Source organism: Staurois parvus, unplaced genomic scaffold (assembly GCF_062004578.1).
Source record: "Staurois parvus isolate SC_StPar_1 unplaced genomic scaffold, SC_StPar_1.0 ptg000772l, whole genome shotgun sequence".
Classification (NCBI taxonomy): Eukaryota; Metazoa; Chordata; class Amphibia; order Anura; family Ranidae; genus Staurois; species Staurois parvus.
The window spans coordinates 1504389-1512484 of record NW_028318568.1 but is presented as its reverse complement, the minus strand read 5'-3'; the positions used below and the strand labels follow the sequence as shown (position 1 = coordinate 1512484).

At 45.4% G+C, this 8096-nt stretch overlaps 1 protein-coding gene across 1 annotated transcript in view; it reads left to right on the top strand.

Annotated features, from left to right (window-relative positions):
- The first annotated feature begins 3370 nt into the window (after nt 1-3370).
- EXOC3 (exocyst complex component 3) overlaps nt 3371-8096 on the top strand; it is a 79871-nt gene continuing 75145 nt past the window's right edge. Inside the window, exon 1 of the mRNA XM_089654523.1 lies at nt 3371-3495. The gene's annotated coding sequence lies outside the window, so the exon portion shown is untranslated. The remainder of the gene's footprint in view (nt 3496-8096) is intronic.

Below are 8096 nucleotides of genomic sequence, written 5' to 3'. Positions count from 1 at the left end.
CCCCATGCTTGACAGTTGGACAGAGGTTCTTTTCATTAAATTCTGTGCCCCTTCTTCTCCAAACGTACCTTTGCTCATTCCGACCAAAAAGTTCCATTTTAACCTCATCGGTCCACAGAACTTGTTTCCAAAATGCATCAGGCTTGTCTATATGTTCATTTGCAAAGTTCAAACGATGATTTTTGTGGTGAGGACGTAGAAGAGGTTTTCTTCTGATGACTCTTCCATGAAGACCATATTTGTACAAGTATCTCTTTATAGTGGAATAGTGTACCACAACTCCAGTGTCTGCCAGATCTTTCTGGAGGGATCGTGCAGTCAAACGTGGGTTTTGAATTGTTTTTCTCACAATCCTGCGAGCTGTTCTGTCTGATATTTTTCTTGGTCTTCCAGATCTTGCTTTAACTTCCACTGTTCCTGATGACTGCCATTTCTTAATTACATTCCGAACAGAGGATATTGACATCTGAAAACGCTTTGCTATCTGCTTATAGCCTTCTCCAGCTTTGTGAGCGTCAACTATTTTCAGTTTCAGTTTTCTAGACAACTGCTTAGAAGAACCCATGGTGCTGATTGTTGGGGCAAGGTCAGATGAGTCTGGGCATTTAAAACCTTTGAGATTGACATCACCTGGTCTTCCCAGACGATGATTGAGAACAATCCATGACACTGGCAGGTCTCAGCTTTGCAAAGGGGGCAGTGCATGCTATAAATTCTGCAGGGTGTCCAAACTTTTGCAGACGCCATTTTTTTGTTTTCTGTTATTTTGAAAGTGTAAATGATGGAAATAAAATCTAACTTTTGTTGACATATTATAAGAATGTCTAATCTGTAATTTGATGCCTTTTGGAGATTGTTCCATCTTTCCTTGGCTTCTTTATGCACATTAATACAAATTTTTAGCTGGGGTGCCCAAACGTTCGATCCCCACTGTATATGCTAGTTGCACCACACCTGAGGTATCACCTTGAACATTGGAGTGAGAGCAATAATTATAGTGCCATAGCTCATGTTTAACTCTAAACTGATAGCCTGGAGCTGACTTTTATTTACAACAGCTATGCTTACTATAGTGATGCTGTGATTGGCCTACACAACACAATCACAGCATGTCAGCATGACAGTTAAAACTAGAAAAGCTACAATTTCTGGGGAAATTGTGTGAAGTGTTCTTGCCTCCACCAGTAGTCTACAACTGCAGTGGGCGGAGTAACTGGGTGGAGTGGCTTGAGTAACTGTTGTGTGGTTGGAGTGGCAAGAGTAACTGTGAAAAGTCAATGGGCGGTGTGAGGTGCAAACAAATGGTCATATTGTGAAAACTATCAGGACTATGGTTTAGCTGTGGACATTTTTAGTGCCAGCAGGGATAGCTGAACGTTTTGATATAAGATTTGTGTAGGTGGGCTTGAAAATGACATAGTGATGGCAGTTTAGAAATCATGTCCTGATTTTTCAGCTCACACTCTAGCTTTTGTCAGCTCCCACTCTAGTTTTGAACATTTCGCCATTCATTCCTATGGGACCAATTTCACCACAAAAACGCCGATATTTCGTGAACCATTCGGCGAAACGTTCCAGAAAGTAATAGCACACCAATCGGGAACAATCCGCACGTTTCGGTATATTACTGTCTATGTAGTGTAAAAACTGTGGGAGGAGTTAGGGTGGTAAATGTGGCTATAATAATAACTAGAAAATCTACAATTTCTGGGGAATTGTGTGAAGTGTTCTTGCCTCCACCAGTAGTCTACAACTGGAGTGGGCGGAGTAGCCTTGGTCACTCTGCTGACACAGCTGGGTTGCTATGGCAACTCACTCTAGTGCAAGCTGAGAGGAACTTTTATAAACAAACTGCTCCAACTTGCTCACTTCACTGGTGGTTGCCATCTTCAAACGGTTGTAGTTTTAAAAGTATAAATCCTACAGCGAAGAGCTTTATATTGTGAGAATCACAAGACCCAGACCTACATTGATGCATAGTATGTCTCTGAAATATTAAAAATGAAGGCACAGTCGTAGTTTAGAAATTGCCCTTCAAATTTAAGGTGGCTAGAGTGGAGTTTCAATGAATGTCAATGGGCGGCGTGAGTTGCAAACAAATGGTCATATTGTGAAAACTATCAGGACTATGGCTTAGCCGTGGACATTTTTAGTGGCAGCAGGGATAGCTGAACGTTTTGATATAAGATTTGTGTAGGTGGGCTTGAAAATGAGGGAGTGATGGCAGTTTACAAATCATGTCCTGATTTTTCAGCTCACACTCTAGCTTTTGTCAGCTCCCACTCCAGTTTTGAACATTCCGCCATTCATTCCTATGGGACCAATTTCACCACAAAAACGCCAATATTTCGTGAACCATTCGGCGAAACGTTCCACAAAGTAATAGCACACCAATCGGGAACAATCCGCACGTTTCGGTATATTACTGTCTATGTAGTGTAAAAACTGTGGGAGGAGTTAGGGTGGTAAATGTGGCTATAATAATAAGAATATATATGTAAGATAACAATAAGTGGTCGCCATGCAAGAACACTTAACTAGAAAAGCTACAATTTCTGGGGAAATTGTGTGAAGTGTTCTTGCCTCCACCAGTAGTCTACAACTGGAGTGGGCGGAGTAACTGGGTGGAGTGGCTTGAAAATGAGGGAGTGATGGCAGTTTAGAAATCATGTCCTGATTTTTCAGCTCACACTCTAGCTTTTGTCAGCTCCCACTCTAGTTTTGAACATTCCGCCATTCATTCCTAAGGGACCAATTTCACCACAAAAACGCCGATATTTCGTGACCCATTTGGTGAAACGTTCCACAAAGTAATAGCACACCAATCGGGAACAAAACGCATGTTTCCGTATCTTACTATGTAGTGTAAAAACTGTGGGAGGAGTTAGGGTGGTAAATGTGGCTATAATAATATATATGTGAGATAACGGAGTGGTCGCCATGCAAGAACACTTAATAACATTTGGGACAGTTAAATGGGAATCACCACAGTCATGTGACCAGTGGGACAACTTTGGATTTGGTTCCACATGAAGGACAGCTGGAAGGTAGATACTGTATCATTGCTCTCCGCCTGTATATACTGCTGCTACAATATACAGAATACATAAACACGTCTAGCCCTGATTCTTCCTGGAATGCTCGAACAGTCTCGTTGGAAGAGAGAAAACCCCGGCCAGCACACAATTCCACATCACCTCCACCCTCTTTCCATAGCCTACATCAGCCCTTCCCACGTAATATAGGAGGCACGCATTGCATGCCTTCTAACGAGCTCCCAGCGTCCCACACCGCAAACACTTCGCCTACGTCGTTCATTGGTCAGGATTTTCTCTCCCACAAATCACAGAGCGATCCACAGAGGACTGCGATCCACAGAGGCCTGTATGACATTTAAACGTTGCAGTGATTGGTCACTCCGGGGTTGGGGCGGGGCAGACATTAAGGAAGTGTATTGCTGAGTTACCATATAACCTTCCGGTTTCATCCGAAGTGGTATGCAAGCTGTTGTTGTGTTGGGAAGGGGGGAGGGTTGTTTATGGGTAAACGTCAGGCCTATTATCGGGCTATACTGCGTCCTGGTGGTAGTGCACAGAGTGCTGCGACTTGTGGTACATGAATGGACCCAGCTGGGGTTTGGACTTCCCTCTTGATACAGATGGTTATGCTGTGCCTACGCATTTTTGTCACATGCTGTATTAATGTGTGTGCAGCCAAATCTACTTCAGTTAGGTCACATTTACACCTATGTGTTGTGTATTATTGGATGTAAAACGCACACGAGTGAAGCGAGCAATGGGGTTGATTTACTAAAACCAGAGAGTGCAAAATCTGGTGCAGCGCTGCATGGTAACCAATCGAACGTCTGCTTGTCCATTTAAAGCATTACTAAAGGTTCAGCTTGCTATGGGGGCACTCGCTGCTCTGTTTGTCCATTCACACATGGTGCCATGGCTTGTGCCCCCCCCATTGGCTGACTGGCTGTGATTGACCGCAGCGGGAGCCAATGGCTCTCACTTGCTGTCTCAACCAATGAGGAGGCACAGACTCTGGACAGCTGAGGCTGTCATGCACATTGCTAGATCTCAATGGGGCTCAGGTAAGTATTGAGGGGGCTGGGGTCACTGCTGCAAAATTTTTTTTTTTTTTTTTTTTTTTACTTTTATGCATAGAATCCATGAAGGTAAAAAAAACCTTCAGCCTTAACAACCCCCTTTTAAGTTCTGACGAAATTTGGAAACTGGTTTCTGTGTAGAGCTGCACCAGATTTCGCACTCTCCAGTTTTAGTAAATCCTCCCTAGTGCCCCTTTTGGAGTTGTTTTGAGTGGCTTTATTTATTTATTTTAGGTACTTATATAGCACTGTAAATTTACGCAGCACGTTACATATTGTTATTATACAGTGTTTATAAAGCTCCAATAGTTCGCTCAGTGCTGTACATTACAAAGGGGGACAGAACGTGACAGAACAATACCAATACAATGCAAAACATGAGGGGATTGAGGGCCCTGCTCTTTCGAGCTTACAATCTAGGAGGGAGGGGATAGTGGTACAGGAGGAGAAAGCTGTGGGGGATGGAGTGGTAGGAAGAGTGGAGGAGGTCGGCAAGTTAGCAGGGGGTGGGGTAGGCTTCCCTGAAGAGGTGGGTTTTCAGGGTGCGCCTAAAGGAGAGGCGAGTAGGTGATAATCTGATGGGTTGGGGCAGGGAGTTCCAGAGGATGGGTGACACCCTGGAGAAGTCCTGGAGGCGGGCATGGGAGGAGGAGACCAGGGAACTAGAGAGAAGGAGGTCTTGTTACATTTTACATTCATATCAGTCCCTGACCCTCAAGGGGTGCACAATCTAAGGTCCCTAACTTACCTTCATACATACTACGGCCAATTTGGACATGAATCAACCTACCAGCATGTCTTTGGAGTGTGGGAGGAAACCGGAGTAAACCCACGCAGGCACAGGGAGAACATGCAAACTCTAGGCAGGTGGTGCCGTGGTTGGGATTCACACCAACGACTCTAGTACTGCCAGGCGGAAGTGCTAACCATTTAGCCACTGTGCTGCTTTAGGCATCTGTTTGAGATACTTCTGAGATGGGTTACCATATAACCTTCTGGATGGCTCACAATTAATTGACAGGTGTATTGGCCGTGCTTCAGACTGCATTCCTAAAGGATGTTCACACAGGATGTATGAATCTGCATAAGGGCATTGTTGCTCTGGCAGTCCCATAGCTGTCAATAGGAAAGCAGTGGCTGCATGGACACAGCCGCTGCTCTCAGTGCAACACAGCCCCAAATGCACCCTAGAACATGTCACATTGGGAGCAGTGGCTGTGTCTATGCTTCCCTATTGGTAGCTGTGGGACTGCCTGTAAAGGGATGCACAGAACACCTGTACATCCCCATGCGAGTATACATGGCTCTCACACAGGGCATAGATTATTTCCCCCATGTGCAAACAAGGCCAAAGACTTGTTTGGGGAAAGAAGCAGTTCTGCGGTAAACAAAAGTCTGTCAACACTGCCTTGGACTGAATTTATCTATGCTTTATGCCTGTTTCAAAATGTATAGGTGTGAATCCATGCACGCCAGGCACATTCCTGTTCACTAATGGGTGCCATCAGTCCGTTTGTGTTCAATGTAAAATGCATTGCAGTAGTGCATGAAATGCACGTCAACATGTGTTGTGATTTGTGTTTCCATTGATTTCAGTGGAAAATGAATGAAAAGCTGCCCCCCCCCCAAAATAAAGTTAATGGTTTTAGGTTTCTGTTTTGAAACAGCCCAAGTGAAGGATGGTGTTGGATATATCCAAACTGTTGCATCTCCCTGCAATGCATGGGTATTTCTTTCCTTCCTACCATTGGCTAGAAGGGAAAGGAATAAGGGATTATACACTCTTGTGTGAAGATCTTTGATTTTCTGCAGTTGAAAAGCTCAAACCTCTGAGGGCATACACAAAACAATTGTTTTCTATGTGCTCTGTTCATACTACAGTGGGGCAGAGAGGTACGGTTCCCTTATTGTTTGCTCCCCTGGCAGTCAGTGCTCTCCTTTGCTCCATGATGCTGTGGAATGTGGGTGGGCCCTCATAGTCATCCTGAAGACGCTTTGGGGGATTGGTTGAAAAGAGAGGAAGAAGCCTATCGGAGTAAGGCCCCATTCACACTATGGCGTTTTGAATTGCTGCAATTCTGCTCATGATTTCAAAAGCTTTGCTAAAATAAATTTCACAAGAACATGTTTAGGTGCCGTTCATTTTAAAATGCGGTGTGCTTCTGCGGCAATTGTCGCCCTAAAGAAGTTCAGGGGCTTCTTTTGGGTGACACGCTTCACACTGTGGTTTGCAGTGCTATTTATTGTGGCAGAACTGCCCTGAGTTTTTAGGTGCCATTAAAATGAATGGCAACTGAACATGCTGTTAAGATTGTTTTTTTAGCAAAGCTTTTTAAAATTGCGGGCAGAATCAAAATGCTACAGTGTAAATGGGGCCTAAGGAATAGGGTAAGTGTGTGTTTAGTTCCATCAGGCCCCATTCACACCTGAGAGTTTTGTAGCTTGTAGCACAAGAACGCTCAACAAGCAAAAACCCATTTTACTCAGTAGTCCCTGTTCCCATGTGAGCGGTTTGTTGCTTGTAGCTGAATGCCTGTCGCTCTAAAACGGGTATCCAACCTTCTGGGGCCATATTGGAAGAAGAGGAATCGTCTTGGGCTGTACATAAAATACACTAAGAATAGATGACAAGCAGAAAAAGTTGGGCCGATGACAAGTTAACAGTCACTGATATAGATAAAGTAAATATCTGAGTAATAAAATGTTTTTGAACCCCAGTGGCTGAGAAATCACATGGTGCTTTTCCACCATGCAGTTTCTCGTCGTTTCCCACGCCTGAAAATGTGCTTAATTTTTAGATGTGTGGGGATGCCATAAAGAATGACTGGGAAAGTGAAGGGAGGGGGAAGGGAGAGACTCTCTATGGCACTACAAATCCCAACATAGCAGGCTCCCATTCCTTAGCTCAGGACACACAGCATGACGAGATTTCCGCCACTGTAGCCGGGCAGCCTTTCCTCATATCCTCATTCGCTGGCACATGCCACCAGCACCATGCTCTTTCCCTCTATATCAGTGTTCCAACCTCCTCCACCTGAGTTCCAGCTGTGCCATCATCCTCTCAGCTGTTTCTCTGGGAGCTCCCTCCAAGTGCCTCTTCTGCTTGGGCCGCCTCCTACCTTCCTGTCCCTCCTTCTGTCCTCCAGGTTCCAGCACTGTCTGTACACCTCTGGCCAGCTCCCTCACTCGTAGCTGGACAGTGACAGGTCCCCACTGCTTACTCTGGTTCCGTCTTTTTGCTCCTCTAACAGTGGGGCAGAGCAAGCATGTGGTTGGTTGCTAAGGACGCTGGGCACCCAACCACTAGAACTATCAGTGGTGGCAGGCAGCGATTAAAAAAAAAAAAAAAAAATCCAGGCAGCACAGACAACGGAGGAAACGGACATTTACTGGCGATTGACAACACTGCCTGGGCCTCATGCTGAATGCTTCCAGGCCGCGGGTTGAACACTCATGCTCTAAAAAGTACATTATTATTATTATAATACCGGGTTTATATAGCGCCAAAGGGTTTGCTCAGTGCTGTACATTAGCGGGGGACAGAACATGAGACAAAACAGTACAATACAATACACGAGGGGTTCGAGGGCCCTGCTCTTTTGAGCTTACAATCTAGGAGGCAGGGGATAGTGGTACAGGAGGAAGTGGCTGTGGGGGATGGAGTGGTAGGAGGAGTGGAGGAGATCGGTTGTTAGGTGAGGGTGGGGTAGGCTTCCCTGAAGAGATGGGTTTTTAGGGTGCGCCTGAAGGTGAGGAGGGTAGGTGACAGTCTGATGGATTGGGGTAGGGAGTCCCAGAGGATGGGGGAAGTCCTGGAGAAGTCCTGCAGTCGGGCGTGGGAGGAGGAGACTAGGGAGCTGGAGAGTAGGAGGTCCTGTGAGGAGCAAAGAGCACGGGTAGGGTAATATTTGAGTATCAGGGGGGAGGCAGATGTGGAGCGGTTGGTGAGGTGGATCAGTCTAGCCGCTGAGTTCAGAATAGA